Below are 21,092 nucleotides of genomic sequence, written 5' to 3' on the forward strand. Positions count from 1 at the left end.
GACCTGACAGGGTGTTCCCTCGGACCTTGAAGGAGACTAGTGTTGAAATTGCAGGGGCCCTGGCAGAAATATTTTAAATGTCGCTGTCTACAGGTGAGGTGCCGGAGGATTGGAGAGTGGCTCATGTTGTTCCGTTGTTTAAAAAAGGATCGAAAAGTAATCCGGGAAATTATAGGCCAGTAAGTTTAACGTCGGTAGTAGGTAAGTTATTGGAGGGAGTACTAAGAGACAGAATCTACAAGCATTTGGATAGACAGGGACTTATTAGGGAGAGTCAACATGGCTTTGTGCGTGGTAGGTCATGTTTGACCAATCTATTGGAGTTTTTCGAAGAGGTTACCAGGAAAGTGGATGAAGGGAAGGCAGTGGATATTGTCTACATGGACTTCAGTAAGGCCTTTGACAAGGTCCCGCATGGGAGGTTAGTTAGGAAAATTCAGTCGCTAGGTATACATGGAGAGATGGTAAATTGGATTAGACATTGGCTCGATGGAAGAAGCCAGAGAGTGGTGGTAGAGAATTGCTTCTCTGAGTGGAGGCCTGTGGCTAGTGGTGTGCCACAGGGATCAGTGCTGGGTCCATTGTTATTTGTCATCTATATCAATGATCTGGATGATAATGTGGTAAATTGGATCAGCAAATTTGCTGATGATACAAAGATTGGAGGTGTAGTAGACAGTGAGGAAGGTTTTCAGAGCCTGCAGAGGGACTTGGACCAGCTGGAAAAATGGGCTGAAAAATGGCAGATGGAGATTAATACAGACAAGTGTGAGGTATTGCACGTTGGAAGGACAAGCCAAGGTAGAACATACAGGGTTAATGATAAGGCACTGAGGAGTGCAGTGGAACAGAGGGATCTGGGAATACAGAAACAAAATTCCCTAAAAGTAGCATCACAGGTAGATAGGGTGGTAAAGAGAGCTTTTGGTACATTGGCCTTTATTAATCAAAGTATTGAGTATAAGAGCTGGAATGTTATGATGAGGTTGTATAAGGCATTGGTCGGGCCGAATCTGGAGTATTGTGTTCAGTTTTGGTCACCAAATTACAGGAAGGATATTAATAAGGTTGAAAGAGTGCAGAGAAGGTTTACAAGGATGATGCCGGGACTTGAGAAACTCAGTTACATAGAAAGGTTGCAACACACATCAAAGTTGCTGGTGAACGCAGCAGGCCAGGCAGCATCTCTAGGAAGAGGTACAGTCGACGTTTCAGGCCGAGACCCTTTGTCAGGACTAACTGAAGGAAGAGTTAGTAAGAGATTTGAAAGTGGGAGGGGGAGGGGGAGATCCAAAAAGGAGAAATTATTAAGAGTAAGGCCTAATTCCGCCAGATGGAGCAGAGTGGTGGTAGAGGGGAACTGATTAGGTCTGGAATCCAAAAGGAAGCGGAGAGCTTTGAGACCTTCCTGATGGGGGATGGAAGTATATAGGGACTGGATATCCATGGTGAAAACAAAGTGGTGGGGGCCAGGGAACCTAAAATCATCGAAAAGTTTAAGAGTGTGAGAAGTGTCACGAACATAGGTAGGAAGGGATTGAACAAGGGGGGATAAAACCGTGTCGAGGTATGCAGAAACGAGTTCGGTGGGGCAGGAGCAAGCTGAGACAATAGGTCTGCCAGGACAGGCAGGTATGTGGATCTTGGGTAGGAGGTAGAAACGGGAAGTGCGGGGTGTGGGAACTATAAGGTTGGTAGCAGTGGATGGGAGATCCCCTGAGCGGATAAAGTCGGTGATGGTGTGGGAGACAATGGCCTGGTGCTCCTTAGTGGGGTCACGATCGAGGGGTAAATAAGAGGAGGTATTCGCGAGTTGTCGCTGTGCCTCGGCAAGGTAGAGGTCAGTACGCCAGACTACAACAGCACCCCCCTTATCGGCGGGTTTAATAATAAGGTTAGGATTAGTGCGGAGGGAGTGGAGAGCAGAGCGTTCCGAAGGAATGAGGTTGGAATGGGAACAAGGTGTGGTGAAGTCGAGACAGTTGATGCCCCGTCGGCAGTTAGCGATAAAGAGATCCATAGCAGGCAGAAGACCAGAGCGGGGTGTCCATGAAGAAGAGGAGGGTTGAAGACGGGAGAAGGGGTCATCGGTGGGGGTGGAAGAGTCCTTGCCGAAGAAGTAGGCTCGGAGACGGAGACGGCGGAAGAAAAGTTCCGCATCGTGGCGAACACGGAACTCGCTGAGGTGTGGGCGAAGGGGGACAAAGGTGAGGCCCTTACTGAGGACAGAGCGTTCTGCCTCCGACAGTTGAAGGTCGGAGGGGATGGTAAAGACCCGGCACGGATGACAGCTGGGATCAGAGGGGAGAGGCTGGGGGTGGCAGTGGAGAGGGGAGGGTTGGGGTGAGAGGAAGATGGAGCCTCTGAGGACCCAGGAGCTGACAGTGGGATCTGAGGGAGACGGGATTGCAGAGTATTGGTGGAGGAAGGGGAGACAGGAGTCACAACAGAGAAAGGTTGAACAGGTTAGGACTTTATTCCCTGGAGCGTAGAAGAATGAGGGGAGATTTGATAGAGGTATATAAAATTACGATGGGTATAGATAGAGTGAATGCAAGCAGGCTTTTTCCACTGAGGTAAGGGGAGAAAAAAACCAGAGGACATGGGTTAAGGGTGAGGGGGGAAAAGTTTAAAGGGAACACTAGGGGGGGCTTCTTCACACAGAGAGTGGTGGGAGTATGGAATGAGCTGCCAGACGAGGTAGTAAACGCGGGTTCTTTTTTAACATTTAAGAATAAATTGGACAGATACATGGATGGGAGGTGTATGGAGGGATATGATCCATGTGCAGGTCAGTGGGACTAGGCAGAAAATGGTTCGGCACAGCCAAGAAGGGCCAAAAGGCCTGTTTCTGTGCTGTAGTTTCTATGGTTTCTATGACTCTGTTGTCTCGACCCGGTCCTCTTTCCTTGGCTTTGTGATCCCCCTCTGTGTGTTTTCCTCTGGATTTCAGCAAGGGTATCCACTGCTGGTGGTCCGTTTGCTGGTCCGTGGAATACACAATGCGACCTTGCTTCTGTCCCGCGTGTCGGGATGTAACCATTTCCAGTGCTAAAGAAAACCCAAATAAAACTCTCTCTACCAGCACATTAGAGAAGGTGCAGTTTCGACGTGTTACCGTGAGAAAAAAAATACAAAAAATAACGTAAATTGAAAAGTAAGAAGAAGAAAGTTAGATCGGAATGGCTGTACCAGACTGCATGCACGACTGGCACATGCGCACTAATTAAACCTTTCACCCTAAAGGATGTCTTTAGTATTGGGCATTTCCAGCCCAGGAAAAAGGCACTTTCTGCCCACTCCATCTTACCTCTCATAATGTTATACACCTCTTATTAAACCCCGTTCGCCGTCCTTCACTCCAAAGACTGAAGTCCTAAGTTGCTCAACCTCTCCTCTTAAGGCATGTTCTCAAATCCAGGCAGCATCCTGCTAAATCTCTGCACTCTCTCTAAAGCTTCACATTCTTCCTGTAATGGACCAAAACCGAACATGATATTCCAAGTGTAGTCTAACCAGAGTTTGACAGAGCTGCAACGTTACCTTGCCGATAATGGACTCAATCCCCCAAGTAATGAAGGCCAAAACACCATACATCTTCTTAACAACCCATTCAACTTATGCTACAACTTTGGGGGATCTATGGACATGATCCCCAAGCTCCCTCTGTTCCTCCACACTGCCAAATTCCTGCCATTAACCCTGCACTCTGCCTTCAAATTGGACCTTCCATGAACTGCATCTGCCACTTCTTACACAGCACTTTATTCTATCAACATCTCTTTGTTTACACAGCAACCTTCTTCACTATCCACAGCATCACCATCTTTGAGTCAGCTCACTACCCCACCCTTCCACTTCCTCATCCAAATCTGTCCCAGAACAGATTCTTGCAGAACACCAATGGTCACCAACATTCAGACAGAATACACTCCAACTACTACCACCCGCTGCCTTCTGTGGGCATGCCAATTCTAAATCCATCAGGCCATCTTCGCGTGGATCCAATGTATATCTGGTCCTTTAGAATACCTTGCAATAACATTCCCATATCTAATGCAAGCTTCACCGGCCTGAGTTCCTGGTTGATGTTCAGAGCCTGTCTCAAACAGAAGAACAACACTGAATATCCTCCAATACTCTGGTACCACTTTCTGTCACTAAGTATGATCTAAATATACCCGCTTGGGCCCCAGATATTTCTGCACTTGCCTTCCATAGGGTCTGAGGGAACCCTTAAAAAGGTCTGGGGATTTAACCACCCTGATTTCCCTCAGGACAGCAAACACGTCCTCCTCTGTAATCTGTTCAGGATCCATGAATTTGATGCTGCTTTGCCTCACTTCTGTAGGATTTGAGGCGGTCTTCTAAGTAAATATAGATACAAAAAAAAATTTACAATCTCTCCCATCTGTTTTGGCTCTACACAGATTACTACTCTGGTCTTCCAGAGGACCAATTTTGTCCCTTGCAATCATTTTGTTGTTAACATATCTGTAGAATGTACGAGGATTCTTCTTCACCATGTCTGATGGAGCAGCTTCATGCCTTCTTTTAGCCTTCCTGATTTCTCTTTTGTGTTCTCTTTCATTTCTTCTACTCCATATGACCAGAAGACAAAGGAGCATAAGTCGGCCATTCGGCCCATCGCATCTGCTCCGCCATTTTATCATGAGCTGAACCATTCTCCCATTTAGTCCTACTCCCCGGCCTTTTCACCATAAGCCCCTCTTTTGTTCCTACTTGCCTATACCTGCCATGCACCTCCTTTATTCTCTTAACCAGGGCCTCAATATCACTTGAAAACCAAGGATCCATACACCTGTTATCTTTACCTTTTATTCTGAAAGGCACATTCAAGCTTTGTACTATCAAAATTTCACTTTTGAAGGCCTCCCACTTTCCAAGTACACCTTTGCCAGGAAAAATCCTGTCTCAATCCACACTTGCCAGATCGCTTCTGATTCCATTAAAATTAGCCTTTTCTCCAATTTAGAATCTCAACCTGTGGGCCAGACCTATCTTATTCCATATTTACTTTGAAACTAATGACATTGTGGTCACTATATGCGAAGTGCTCCCCTACACAAACTTCTGTCACCTGCCCTGTCTCATTTCTTAACAGCAGATATAGTATTGCACACTCTCTCGTTGGGACTTCTATGTACTGAGTAAGGACACGTCCCAGAACACATATGACAATTTGAGTATGTCTTATGAGAGTAGGTTAAGTGAGTTAGGGCTTCTCCCTTTGGAACAAAAAAGGTTGAGAGGCAACTTGATAGAAGTGTACATTTGATAAGAGGTGCTGATCAAGTGGACATTTGCCAGAGACATTTACCCAGTGGTGAACTACAGTCGCTAATATAAGGGGACAGAATTTTAAGGTGAGTGAAGGAAAGTATGGTGGGATATGAGGGGTATGTTCTTTACACAGAGAGTATATAGAAGAAGCAAGAAATTTGATGCAAAGTGATGGGTTTGATAAAGAGCAGCTGCCGATTATTTCCTCACTTGGTGATAACGAACTGACGTGGAACCAGCCAGTTTCCATTACATCAGCGGGTCGATAATTCCTCCCAATGTGAATGGTTACGACTTCCTTCCTCACCACGTGCCATCACATCTAACTTGGTGTTTATTTGCAATTGCCTCCTAGGTCTATCATAATCAGTTTTGCCATCATCCACGATTTCAAGTGCAGAGACTATTTCCCAAGACACAGCAGGGCAACTGATGGCCATGTAATAACCATATAACTGTATAACAATTACAGCACGGAAACAGGCCATCTTGGCCCTTCTAGTCTGTGCCAAACTCTTACTCTCACCTAGTCCCACCGACCTGCACTCAGCCCATAAGCCTCCATTCCTTTCCTGTCCATGTATCTGTCCAATTTAACTTTAAATGACAACATCGAACCTGCCTCAACCACTTCTGCTGGAAGCTCGTTCCACACAGCTACCACTCTCTGAGTAAAGAAGTTCCCCCTCATGTTACCCCTAAACTTTTGCCCCTTGTCCCACTGTAGGCAGGCTGGGGTCAGCACGATGACATGTGCAGAGATCTTCAACTCCACTAACTGTAGTCTCTGGGAATCTCCCAGGCCATGCTCCTTTCTTGCTGCTGCTCTCAGGTAGAAGGTACAAGTGTCTCAGATTTGCACCACCAGATACAAGAAGATACTACCCCTCAACCATCAGGTTCTTGAATACAAGGGGATAATACACTCATTCCACTTCTGATGCTCCCACACCGACGGTCTCATTTTAAGGACTCTTTATCTTGTTATTTCATGCTCTAGTAATTTATTTGTTTTTATTTATATTTGTACAGTTTGTTGTTCAATGAAGCAACACACACAAATGCTGGAGGAACTCAGCAGGCCAGGTAGCATCTATGGAAAAGAGTAAACAATTGACATTTTGATCTGAGACCCTTCATTAGGACTGAGAAAAAGATGAGACAAAGACCAAGGTCCCAGAACAGATCCCTGCAGAACCACACTAATCACTTACCTTAACAGCTTCTACCCACAAGCAGTGAAATGTATAACACCCCTTCTCCTGCCCCCATCCTAAGATGGCGGCAGCTAAATGCATCATACTTCCAGGAGTGGCAGGTGTGCAATAGTCCTACCCCCCCATCCATATATTATTAATTTTGGACAGCACTCCTGAGGTTTTAGAGTTTATTTTATCTATATATTCTTTGTCATGCTTCAAAACGTTGAGCTGCTAAACTGTGTTTCATTGCTCCACAACAGAACAATAAAGATATTCTATTCTATTCTATTCTACCTCCAGGCAGAATACATACCATCAACTACCACCATTTGCTTTCTGTGGGCAAATCAATTCTGAATCCACGCAGTCATGTTTCCCTGGATCCCGTGCCCCCTGACTTTCGGAATGAGCCTATCATGGGGAACCTTGTGAAATATCTTACAAAAATTCATATACACAGCACCCACTGGTCTGGCTTCATCAATCTGTTTTGTCACTTCCGCAAACAATTCAATCAGGTTTGTGAGGCTTGCCCTGTCATCACAAGCTTTCTTGCCCAACTCAGACTATGCTTCTCCAAACGCTCATACATCCTGTCATTAAGAATCCTTTCCTTCAGGGTCACTGTTCTATAATTCCCAGAGTTATCCCTATTACCTTTCTTCAACAAAGGAATTACATTTTCCACCCTTCATTCCACCGGCACTACTCCCATGGCTGGTGAGGATGGAAAGATAACCGTCAATTCCCCAACAACCTCTTCCATCACTTCTTGTAGCAACCTGGGGTATACCCCGTCTGGCCTTGAGATCTTACCTATCCTAATGTTTCCAACACTACCTCTTTCATAACCTCAACATTGGCCTGTTCTACACTGAACTCATAATCATCAAAGACCCTCTTCCAGAGGACACTGAAGCTAAGTTTTCACTAAGGATCTCCTCTACCTCCTCCACTTCTATGTACATGCTTCTGTCTCTGTCCCTGAGTGGACCCACCCTCACTCTAGTCATCAAATCTCTTCCTTCAAAGTTCTTTCAAATCTCCCCACAGCTGCTGCCACTCTGCAGAAAGCAGCCCCAGGTTGTCCCACCTCTCCTCAGATCACATCTTCCAAACCAGGCAGCACCCTGGTGAACATCTTCTGCACCCTCCCCAATGCCTCCACAACCCTCCTAGAATGAGCTGACCGGAATTGAAAACAATATTCTACATGCAGCTTAACCAGAGTTTTATAAATCTGAATCCAACTCCCTTGAACTCAATGTCTCAACTAATGAAGGCACATATCTTATACTGTACATCTGCTTTATAAGCCTGTCAAGCTGAGCAACACACACAAAATGCTGGAGGAACTCAGCAGGTCAGACAGCATCTATGGAGAGGAATATACAGCTGGTTTTGAGGGCTGAGACCCTTTATCAAGACTGGAAAGGAAGTGGGCAAAATCCACATTAAGAAGGTGGGGTGGGGGGGTTGGAGTATATCCTGGCAGGAAATAGGCGAGTTAGAAGTTGTGAGGAGATTGTAGGAAGAGGTAAATGGGTGTAGAAGGAATTTGATAGGGGAGGATGATGGACATGGAAGAAGAGAGGAACCAGAGGAAATATCCCTTCCCAGCTTCTCACTTCATGCACGTTCACCCACCCACCAACCCACCTACCTCCCCCTCATCTGGTCTCAGCTATCACCAGCCAGCTTGTACACATTCCCCTCCCCCCACCTCCTCATCCTGGCTTCCCCCACCTACCGCTATAGTCCTTAAGGCCATAAGACAAAGGAGCAGAAGTTGGCCATTCGGCCCATCAAGTCTGCTCTGCCATTTTATCATGAGCTGATCTATTCTCCCATTTAGTCCCACTCCCCTGTCTTCTCACCATAACCTTTGATGCCCTGGCTACTCAGATTCCTATCAATCCCTACCTTAAGTACACCCAATGACTTGGCCTTCACTGCAACAAATTCCATAGGTTCACTACCCTCTGACTAAAAAAATTTCTTCGCATTTCTGTTCTGAATGGGCGCCCTTCAATCCTTAAGTCATGCCCTCTCGTACTAGACTCCCCCATCATGGGAAACAACTTTGCCACATCCACTCTGTCCATGCCTTTTAACATTCGAAATGTTTCTATGAGGTCTCCCCTCATTCTTCTAAACTCCAAGGAATACAGTCCAAGAGCGGACAAACATTCCTCATACATTAATCTCCACAGCTACTTCCTTCAGAACATGCGGGTGCATTCCATCTGGTCTGGGAGATTTATCTACCTTTAGACTATTCAGCTTCCTAGGTACTTTCTCTGTCGTAATTGTGACTGTGCACACTTCTCTTCCCTGCCACCCTTGAGAGTCCGGTATACTGCTGATGTCATCCTCAGTGAAGACTGATGCAAAATACTCATTCAGTTCCTCTGCCATCTCCTTATCTCCCATTACAATTTCTCCAGCATCATTTCCTATCGGTCCTATATCTACTCTCACCTGTCTTTTACCCTTTATATACTTGAAAAAGCTTTTAGTATCCTCTTTGATATTATTTTCTAGCTTCCTTTCATAGTTCATCTTTTCCCTCTTAATGATCTTCTTAGTTTCCTTTTGTAAGGTTTTAAAAACTTCCCAATCCTCTGTCTTCCCACTAATTTTTGCTTCCTTGTATGCCCTCTCCTTTGCTTTAACTTTGGTTTGACTTCTCTTGTCAGCCACGGTTGCATCCTTTTTCCATTCGAAAATTTCTTCTTTTTTGGAATATACCTGTCTGTCTTGCACCTTCCTCACTTCTCGCATAAACTCCAGCCACTGCTGCTCTGCCATCTTTCCCACCAGTGTCCCTTTCCAGTCAACTTTGGCCAGTTCCTCTCTCATGCCACTGTAATTTACTTTACTCCGCTGAAATACCGACACATCAGATTTCAGCTTCTCTTTTTCAAATTTCACAGTGATCTCAATCATGTTATAATCACTGCCTCCTAAGGGTTCCTTCACCTCAATCTCTCTAATCATCTCCGTGTCATAAGGCAGTGGCTGGGAACGGACCCAAGTGCCAGACACAGACACTGAAGTACTAGGGACAGGACTAGGATACAGGGTGAGGGCAAGGACATGGACACGAAAACCGGGAACCCGGAACAGGACTGGACAAGAGAGCTAGGAGCCCGGGCTTGGACTCCGAGCCAGAGACTGGACAAGGACCCAGTACCTGGGTCTTGCCTCTGGCTCGGACCCCAGAACTAGGCAAGGACGAGGCTTGGCTGGCAGGCAGGACGAGGCTGGAGTCTTAAGGCTTGAGGCTAGAGGCTAGAGACTCGAGGCGAGGCTTGGCAGGAGGCAGGAGTCTTCAGGCTTGAGGCTAGAGACCGGAGGCGAGGCTTGGCAGGAGGTAGGAGTCTTCAGGCTTGAGGCTAGAGGCTAGAGACTCGAGGCGAGGATTGGCAGGAGGCAGGAGGCTGGAGTCTTCAGGCTTGAGGCTAGGCAGGAGGCTGGAGACTTGAGGCGAGGCTTAGGGCTGAAGGTTGGAGGCTCCTACTGGGCAGGGTGCGGTACTCCACCTGATGGAGGCAAGAGACAGGAGGGGACAGAATCAACCGTAGGTAACGGCAATACAGCCTGGCTTACCCGACAGAGGCAAGGGACAGGAAGGGACAGAACTAACCGTAGGTAACAGCAAGATGGCCTGGCTTACCCGACGGAGGCAAGGGTTAGGAAGGGACAGAACCAACCGTAGGTAATGGCAAGATGGCCTGGTTTACCCAACGGAGGAAAGGGTTAGGAAGGTTCAGAACCAACGGTAGGTAACGGCAATACGGCCTGACTTACCCAACGGAGGTGAGGGACAGGAAGGGACAGAACCAACTGCAGGGTAATGGCAAGACAGCCTGACTTACCCGGCAGAGGCAAGGCACAGGAAGGGAGCTAGGTACGGGGTGGCTCCAGGACAAGACAGCAAGACAAGGCAAGGCTTCAGGCAATGCAAGGCAAGACAGAACTTCAGGCGAGGCGAGAGTTACCGGCAAGGCAAGGCAGGGCTTCAGTCTAGGAAACAGAAGGCGGGGAAGGGATACAAGGAGTAATGACAAGAACAATCCAGCAGCCACACCCTGGTCTCTGAAGGTATTTATGCAGCCAGCCCCAACGAGCATCAGCTACCTCAATTAGAGCTCAACAAGAACAGAAACAGGGTAGACAGGAAAACCTGGAGCAAGGGTCGATGGACCAGACCGTGAACCGTAATACGGACTTCACGGACCGGATCATGACACTTCGGTTCATCACAGCCAATCCCCTAGTGGGCTCAACAATAAGCTGTTCTAAAAAGCCATCTCGCAGACATTCTACAAAGTCTCTTCCTTAATTAGGATCTTGGCCTGTAATATTGAATGTTTATTTCACTCCTTAGATGCTGCCTGACATGCTAAATCTGCAGAAATTTAGAAACATAGAAAACCTACAGCACAATACAGGCCCTTCAGCCCACAAAGCTGTGCGGAACATGTCCTTACCTTAGAAATTACCCAGGGTTACCCACAGCCCTCTATTTTTCTGAGCTTCATGTACCTATCCAGGAGTCTCTTAAAAGGCCCTATCGTTTCCGCCTCCTCCACCGACGCCGGCAGCCCGTTCCACACACTTACCGGTCTCTGCAGAAAAACTTATCCCTGACATCTCCTCTGTACCTACTCCTAAGCACCTTAAAACTATGCCCTCTTGTGCTAGCCATTTCAGCCCTGGGAAAAAGCCTCTGACTATCCACAAGATCAATGCCTCTCATCATCTTATACACCTCTATCAGGTCACCTCTCATCCTCCGTCACTCCAAGGAGAAAAGGTCGAATTCACTCAACCTGTTTTCATTAGGCATGCTCCCCAATCCAAGCAACATCCTTGTAAATCTCCTCTGCACCCTTTCTATGGCTTCCACATCTTAAGAAACTTCTACGAAAGTAGAGGCGCTGTTAGACTGCCCTCATGATGGCGCTCCTGGGACAAATCCTTGGGGGGAAGTTACAGGAAGAACAAGCAAACTCCAGACAGCCAAGTCCCGAGGTCAGGATTAAACTAGGGTCCCTGGTTCTGAGAGACAGCAGCACTAACTGCTCCGCCAAATTTCAGTGAGAATGGCTGAATAGCCTGCCCCCCCCCCCCCGCTGTTAACACCGTAAATACATGGTGATATTGGTCAGACTGAGAAACAACAGCTTCTTCTCTCAGGTTGTGAGACTAATGAATACCCTTCCACCACAGCTGGCTCATCACTAGGACAGCCAGCAGTTCACTGTTTACCTGTGCTGCACACTACATGCATTTTTAAATTATACAGTATTTTATTAACGTATGTATGGTTATATTCTGTTAACCATATAACCATATAACAATTACAGCACAGAAACAGGCCATCTCGGCCCTTCTAGTCCGTGCCGAACTCTTACTCTCACCTAGTCCCACCGACCTGCACTCAGCCCATAACCCTCCATTCCTTTCTTGTCCATATATCTATCCAATTTAACTTTAAACGACAACATTGAGCCTGCCACAACCACTTCTGCTGGAAGCTCGTTCCACACAGCTACCACTCTCTGAGTAAAGAAGTTCCCCTTCAAGTCACCCCTGAACTTTTGCCCTTTAACTCTCAACTCATGCCCTCGTTTGAATCTCCTCCACTCTCAACGGAAAAAGCCTATCCACGTCAACTCTATCTATCCCCCTCATAATTTTAAAAACCTCTATCAAGTCCCCCCTCAACCTTCTACGTTCCAAAGAATAAAGACCCAACTTGTTCTACCTCTCTCTGTAACTTAGGTGATGAAATCAAGGTAACATTTTAGTAAATCTTCTCTGTACTCTCGCTATTTCGTTGACATCTTTCCTATAATTTGGTGACCAAACTGTACACAATACTCCAAATTTGGCCTCACCAATGCCTTGTACAATTTCAACATTACATCCCAACTCCTATACTCAATGCTCTGATTAATAAAGGCCAGCATACCAGAAGCTTTCTTCACCACCCTATCCACATGAGATTCCACCTTCAGAGAACTATGCACCATTATTCCTCGATCCCTCTGTTGCACTGCATTCTTCAATGCCCTACCATTTACAATGTATGTCCTATTTTGATTAGTCCAACCAAAATGTAGCACACAAAATGTTGCCATTGCTGTGTGCGATGTATGTTTTGTGGTGCACTGCGGTCCGGAGGAATGTTGTTTTGCTTGGTTGTATATATGTACAGTCAGATGACCATAAACTTGGATTTAATACATACACATTTGTGGATGTTCTCATCTACATCTGCAGTTTAACCTCTATATAGTTCCTTATTCTTTATGATTATTGAATGTTACATTTGTTGCATGTCACACCCTGACCAAGACACCCCAGTAAATTCTTAATACATGTAAATGTATATGGTGAATAGTTGATCCTCGATCCCTGACTCAATGTATTTGTTCTCGTGTCATTGGGAGAACTCAGACCCAAATCAAAACTACTGTGAACAACAACAGGCCTTCAGAATATTAACATCTTGTTAAAATAGAGCAGAGTGAAGAAATCCAAGTATAAAAGAATATTTTATATTCTCTAACAGATTCTTGAGTTAAGTCCAAACAGAAAGACTTTACTATTGGCCAGACTGAAGAGAAAACTCACCTCAACATGTCTTTTACAATTAGTGTTGCCAACTTTCTCACTCCCAAATAAGGGACAAAAGTAGCAGTCAAATCCCGGGACACTTTACCCCAAGAAAGACTACCATGACCATTAAAACTTACGCGGGCACCTGCGTGCGCATGCGCATACGTGCCGATTTTTTTCCCCACAAATCAGTTTTGCCTTCATCTTCCCCAGTACACTGTACGTACATTATTTCTACTTTGTATAGGCTGTGTATTTATCATATCATTCCTGCTTTTACAATATGTTAGTGTTATCTTAGGTTTTTTGTGTTGTTTGGTATGATTTGTTGTTATTTTTTGGGTCTGGGAACACTCCCATATAAAGTAATGGCAACTGCCTCTTCGCTTCACGCCATTTTGGCACAACAGGTTTCATAGGAACGCTCTACCTTAGTGGGGGAAATACGGGACAAACCAATTTAGCTCAATATACGGGATGTCCCGGCAAATACAGGGCAGTGGCAACCCTATGTTCAAGTTCAACAGTGCGTGACAGGAAATGAAGAAAGGTGAAGCTGACTCATATCCTTTCCTCGTGGCCCGGTGGTTGGGGACCGCCGAATGTATATGGTGAATACAGCAGTTGATCCTCGATCCCTGACTCAGCGTATTTGTCCTCGTGTCATTGGGAGAACTCAGACCCAAATCAAAACTACTGTGAACAACAACAGGCCTTCAGAATATTAACATCTTGTTGAAATAGAGCAGAGTGAAGAAAGCCAGTTTTTTACAACGGGCTAGAATGCTGAGAACATTCCAGGATTGCATCATTTGTGGTTTTACACTAAAAGCATGTGACACAGCTGGAGGTATAAAAAGGGAAGAGATAGCGGGGAAAGGCACAGAGCACAACTGCCAGCCACACTGAGTGCAACTAGTCTGTCCCACATTAGACTCGGGGACTGCTGCCGGCTCAGACAAAGAGGAGCACAAGAAACAGGCAGAAGGGGAAAACTAACCATCAAGCAAGACAAACTACCACTGTAAGTCCAGTTTTATTCCACTCCTATTGGAATTGTTCACCGCATGACAACTACCTAGTGCCTACTGTCACTTTATGGAAATATAATCAATCTATGTGTATAAGCTATCGTATGTATTTATGTTTATTATGATTTTTTAAATTTTGTGTTGTTTTGTGCTGCATCAGATCCAGAGTACTTTACACTTGTGTACTGGAAATGACATTAAACATTCTTGCTATCTTGCTAATACTCAACAAAAGAGTAATTAATTAATTTGAAAAATAGCTGACTGCTCCGAGTAACCATTGAGACATATCCGTTATATCTAGAATTCAATTAATGTTGCAATTCATCCAGCACTTATAGTTACTAACGAGTTGGAACTTCTGCTAAGTGTGTTTTTTAATTTCTTTGTTCAGGGCAGTAGATCCCCTACAAGGAACAGAAGATGAACAGCAAATTCCAGATAGCAATTCTAGTGGCCCTTGCATTTACCTGCGCCTACTTCTCCACAGGTCAGTTACTGCTCTGTAATTGAAAGCAGATGAATGTTGTGCTGTTCTTTAATGATCACTAAAAAATCCCATGGAATCTGTCTTCTGCAGGGAACGCCAGTATCGTGCCGAGATGCCTCTGCTTTCAAACGGTCAGGAAGGTGCGTTTCCGCAGTGTGACCAATTTCAACATAATTCCCGAGGATGCTGACTGCTCACGTATCCAGATCATGTGAGTAAAGCTATGCAGATAACAGATGAGGATTCCTCACGAACAACGGAGGGTGGAATTTTATAGTTTATGAAACTTGCAAGGAATTAAATAAACACCTGTAATTAGCAGTGAACACAGAAATGAACATAAAAACAATCACAATCAGCTTTAATGTCACAGAAATATGTCATGAAATTTACTGTTCTTAGACAACAGTACAGTGCAATACAAAAATACTATACTATGAAAATATAAATACAGAGTTAAATAAGATGTGCGTAAAGAGGACAAAAATAGTGAGGTTTTGTTCAGGGGTTCACTGTCCGTTCAGAAATCTGATGGCGGGGCGGGGGGGGGGGGAACTGTTCCTAAAGTGCTGAGTGCATCTTCAAGTTCCTGTTTCTCCTCTCTGACGGTAGCAATTTAAAGAGAGCATGCCCTGAGTGAAGAGGGTCCTCGACGATTTTGAGGCATCGCATTTTGAATATATCCTCGATGGTCTTGATTAAATTCTGTAAATAGGGTTTCTTGTAAATTCCTCTCAACAAGGCTCAGGGACATTTACTAAGGAAATGCCGGGGTACCTTCGCCCAGCCATGGTAATAACTATGATGGCTACAAAGCCAGCTCGGCCCTCTCTAGGGCTTCCGACAGATTGCAGATCTACAGCAATGTTTCCCAGAGCATCGAGTAATCCAGCTCAGTCAGATGGAGCTTCACCTCAAGGGCTCTGGACCTGGAGAAGGCCAGTGGAGCACAGCAGTAATACAAACTCTCTGAGAGAAGTTCAAATGATGCAGAAAATTCACATTTAGTTTGACTTCCCCTGCAGAGCAACCTTGCAATTGTTGCGTTTCCAGCCTCACAGACCATTGGAGAATAAATTGTCTAGATAACTGAACAGGTTCGTCGTTCTCAGTAGTTCACGATTAAAATATAAAGGCAGTGGAAGTAACATTTCAATTCCTCTTCTTCTAGACTCACAGTGAATGTAGGAAACGAGCAAAGGGAAGCATGTCTTAATCCAGGCTCAAAACAAGGGAGACACCTGATTTCATGTTGGGAGAGGTAAGCTGATCACCACAGGGATGTTCTCTGTTGTTGTTAACAATTCTTTATATTACTGAATTCAAATTATGCATGTTTATTATTATTCTGGGGGAGAGGGAAGAGCGAAAGACTTTAACTGACTAGGAATGGATTGTAGATTGATCTTGGAGTAGATTAAACGGTTTCCACAACATTGTGGGCCAAAAAGCCTGCACTGTGTTGTAAATTTCTATGTTATAACATTGACCAATTATAAACAATAAAGAATGTTAGAAGTATGAATATGGAATAAATATGCAAAACTACACAAATACCAGAATGTATGTTCAATGTAAACAGCGTTATAGAAGAGGTTGAAAGTATGACGGGGTAATAGAGAGAGGGGGGAGGATATATTCTGTCACCAGCAGCAGAGCTGACAGTTTGTAATAGTGGGCCGATAGTTGTAGGCAGATTAAGGAATGAGTATGTTACAGAAATGTAACAGGCTTGAACCATTTATGCAACTATGCGATAGTTGAACTAAGTATGATATTTGTTCTCTCCATAAAGTACTCTCAATATCAATATTTGCATTTTTTAAATATTGGATTATGTTGGAGGACAGATGAATTAGTAAACCGATTAAAGTACTATCTAAAGGCCTCCACAAATAAGGAAAATATGCACTCCTTTTATTTGTCTGATGAAATGTAATCCCGTTCCTTTATCTCAATATTGCTGACTTCTCCAAGAGCACTTGCAATAAAGTAGTGATTAACTGCACATTTTTAAGCATGATGCTATTACAGCGCGAGGCGTCGGAGTTTGGAGTTCAGTTCCGACTCCGTTTATGAAGTTATTACATCCATGATGTAAACTCCAATAAGAACTAGAGGCTTCTAGGTGGCAGATGCCAGAGAATGTCATGACTTGTTCTGTTATCTCAAGACACATAAGTAATTCAGATAGCCCCAGAAATAAACAGCCAGGTTTTTAAAGGATTAGATAAATGACGATTGGATGCTAAACTGTTCTGACGATGCAGTATACTCAACATGCATTCCATTTCATTTCCCACAGGATTGGCTACAACATGAGCAGGAAACACCAATGTCTTCGAGTCCAGAGACCAAAAAATTAGAGAAACAAGAGCTGAAAGAATCACTGAACCATGATGTTATTCAGGATGATAAAAAGAAGTGGAATCACTGAATCTTACTTTCCTTTTTGATTCCCTGTAGTGTTGAATGTGGAAGCACTGCATTTAACAGTGCTCCAACCATTACTAATATTTCAGAACCAAGACACTGTCCACTCAGTCCTTTGTCTTATTTGAATCTATTGTTGACGTCTACTCTCAGGGTGTGACATGTGAAATAAAGATGAATGCAATGATGCAATCTATTTATTTCTGTTATAATTAAAATCTATGCTACTTAATATTAAATTAGCACCTCCATATCAAGTAATAATGATATTGGATTCCTTCCTATGTGAGATGATACACTTGTAAAAGTTAACCTGCTGAATATTCCTTCCTGTGTCTATGATTTGTCTAGGACACCGTGTGTAAAACGTAATTCCAAAGGGTTTGTCTTAAAGAGTTCACAAATAAGCTGGATGAAAATATTTATTCAATGGTTTACAGTGCTGACTGCAGACCATTAATTGTAGACCAATTGAAACTGGTTAATGTTTACATGAATTAAACTACAGTGCACTCTTAGCAATATACTTTGTAAGTACTACTTAGAGTTTTTTTAATTTATACATAGTTTGGTATTAAGCACAGAGATATTTATATATAAAGTAATCTTTCTATTTGTTATTGTAAAACAGAATATATGTTTTGTAAGTTGAAATATTTTGCTAAATTTGTTTGAATGGATCAAGCATTTTAAATTTTCTAATAAAATGTTTAAAAATTAAAAAATCATTTCTACTTCATTATTTAAAAGTAAAAAAGTTTTACCTTATTCCACTCTATCTAGTTTGGCGAGTTTGCTCACTGAAGCTTTTTGCTTAATTCAAGACTACTCTAACCAATTGATTTGGAAAGCAAGATGTAATTTTTTAAAAAGTTCTTAAAAATCCTGCAAATGCTGGAAATCTAAAATAAAAAACAGAAAGTGCTGGAAACACTCATCAGGTCAGCTGGAATCTCTGGGGAAAATAAAGAGAGCTGATGCTTCAATAGTTCAATTTAATATAAGAGATTATATACAATATGTGACTTAAAATCATTACTCTTTGAAACATCCAAGAAGCAGAAGAAACTACTGAATGACAGAAAAATGTCAGGACCCCAAAGCAACCCCTTCACCCCTCCCACGAACAAGCGGCAGCAAAAACATCAACCTTCCCGCTCCCCCCACTTGCTCCTACAGAAGCATCAATCCCCACCACCCACCAAGCAACAGCACAGCCCCCAGAGGCCATGACTTAGAGTCCATCAAACATATCTGACCATCCCAACATCTCAGATAGCGTCTCTCTCTCACTAGTGAGGGAGAGAGAGAGAGGTATCCAACAGATGTGAGGAGAGACCAACAGCTCACTGTTTCGATGTTATATTCTGCAGCATCAAAGATCCGGAGAAGCTCTGTTCCACTGCCCACAAATGTCCACAGGTCTTGCTGAGTACTTCCTGCAGGTTCTGTAATTCTTATACCAGCAAAATTCAGACACAAAATTCCAGCAATAGTAACTGAAAAGCTCACTAGTAAGGAAATTAATGATTAATACGTCATATACGTTCCCAACCAATACAAGCTAAGTTTGTGCTGGGGCAGCCCACAAGTGTCACCACATATTCCAGCACCAAAACAGCAAAGCATGTGCACCATGGTCAGCATTGTCCTCTCACTCGGTCACTTACTTATTCTCTAAATCAAATCAAAAATAATGGTTCCATTTGTGCTTATAACTACAAATGATTACTGTCAGTCATTACTCCCCCTGTTTCAGTACAGCATCCTATATGAAAACTACAGTGAACTGTCAGGTCAGCTGAAAAGCTCATTGGCTGCCATCTACCATCACTGCAGGACTTGTATGAGTCCACGTCAAAGAAACAGGCAGGAAAAATCATTGTGGACACTACCCACCCAACAACTGCCTTTTCCAAAAGCTCCGTAGGGTTATTGAAACAAAAACCTCATGCCATATTAGAAGTTTCTTTTCCCAAACAGTTAATCTGATCAACCATTTTAGTTAGCTCCCCCCCCAAGCTCCTCTATCCATTACCCCCATCACTGCACTGAACTGTAAACATTTAAAACCACTTTCCATAATACTGTTTACATTGTGAATACATGCTGGTAGTTAAGTATTTATGCACATTTTATTCTATATCCGTACTTTAAACTCTAACTTTAGAATGAATGAATTGACTTTATTTCTTATATCCTTCATATACATGAGGAGTAAAAATCTTTACGTCACGTCTCCGTTTAAATATGCAATGTGCAATCATAGTAATTTATAATAATTTATAATAAATAGAACAGTCAATGTAGTTTTTATATAATTCATTATTCTTTATAAATGTTGAATGCTGTTGTTTTTTGTTACATGTTGCACCCTGACCTCGATGCGAAGAAACTTTGAAATGGAGCACGAGCTGATGTTTCACTGCATTTCACCAGTTAAAGCAGCTAAGAAGATTGCCACATTGAGGTAATTGTGGAAGGTGAGCGAGTTCAGCACTGACTGCCTTCCTTTTGATCGCTGCCGGAGAATCTGTGAGCAGCCTATCACCGTGTGGCTCGCTGTGGCGGGTGGATAGGGCTCTCTGCCTCTCTTTCAATGAATGTCGCTGATATCGTAGGATGGTATCGTGGTCTGCGTTTATGGATAGGACTATTGCGTTTATGGACTGTGTACTTTTTCCTCGTGTTTGGGTCTTTATATTCTGTGTTTTTTATTGCCCACTCCTTTTTCATTTTGTTGTGCGAGGGCAGGGTGTTTAGGGGTTGATGTCTGTTAGTTTTTTTTATGTGTGAGGGAGGAGTGTTTTTGGGGGTTGATGATCGGGATGCTGATCTTTTTGTGTGGGTGGGTGTGCTTAATGTTTCTCTTTCTTTTCTTTTCAAATCTTTTTTATTATTATCATATTATTCAAAAATAACACGAGTACATCGAAGTAAGCAACACTTACAATGTCTCAAGGAAAAAGAAACATTATTTTAAAGATTGAAAAATTTTGGTGATAATAAAAAAACCCTACTAAGCAGAAAAAGTGGGGGGGGGGAACCCCATTAGGTGTTCAACCCCAGAGCCATGCGTCATACAAAAAGCTTCTAAAGATAAACATCAAACTGCCAGCAAGAAAAAAAATGTACCAAAAATTTACAATTAGATCGTGGAGGAAATCTATCAATTAACTCAAATGATAATAACGAGCAAATGAACCCCATCTTTTCTTAAAATCAAATAAAGGTTCAAAGGTTCGACTTCTAATTTTCTCCAAACTAAAACATTACATCACTTGAGAGAACCATTGTGACAAAGTGGGGGCTGATGTATCCTTCCACTTCAACAAAATGGCCCTCCAGCTATCTTTTCTCTCTGAATCACTTTCATGTTTTTTCTTTGCTTCATGGCTATCGGGAAAAGACAAATTTCAGAGATGTATATGGATACATGCTTTGATAATAAATGAACTTGGACCAACACACCACAGTACATGTATATGGCGAATAAAGTTGATCATGTGTAAAATACAATAGAGCCAACCCTCCTGCTGGAAGGTACAACAGCTTCAGGGCTCACAGCACCAGGTTCAAGAACAGTCACAACCTGTCAGCCATCAGGTTCTTGAACAAAAGAGGATAAAGACACTCATCTATTGAGGCTCCCACAATGATTCCACTTTAAGGACTCTTTATCTTGTTATTTCATGCTCTTATCATTTATTTCTATTTATTTATATCGGCATTTGCACAGTTTGTTGTCTTCTATGCTCTACTTGATCTTTCACTGATCCTGTTATAGTTACTATGCTATACATTTGCTGAATATGCCTGCAGGGAAATCAATCTCAGAGTTGTATATGGTGACGTGAATGTATTTTGATAATAAATTTACTTTGAACTTTGCTAGTCACAGCGTGATGTTCTGCCAACTCCACAATTCACTGGTCAGAGGACCTGACACATTCAAACCTGCCTCTCCATCCACTTTGGTTTCTCAAAGGAATTGATTCA

The 21,092-nt window shown here is 43.3% G+C and overlaps 1 protein-coding gene across 2 annotated transcripts in view; it reads right to left on the reverse strand.

Annotated features, from left to right (window-relative positions):
- Positions 1-21,092, reverse strand: part of rassf4a (Ras association domain family member 4a) — a 327,866-nt gene that overhangs the window by 193,161 nt on the left and 113,613 nt on the right. The gene's annotated exons all lie outside the window — the stretch shown is intronic.

This window comes from Mobula hypostoma, chromosome 18, assembly GCF_963921235.1.
Source record: "Mobula hypostoma chromosome 18, sMobHyp1.1, whole genome shotgun sequence".
Classification (NCBI taxonomy): Eukaryota; Metazoa; Chordata; class Chondrichthyes; order Myliobatiformes; family Myliobatidae; genus Mobula; species Mobula hypostoma.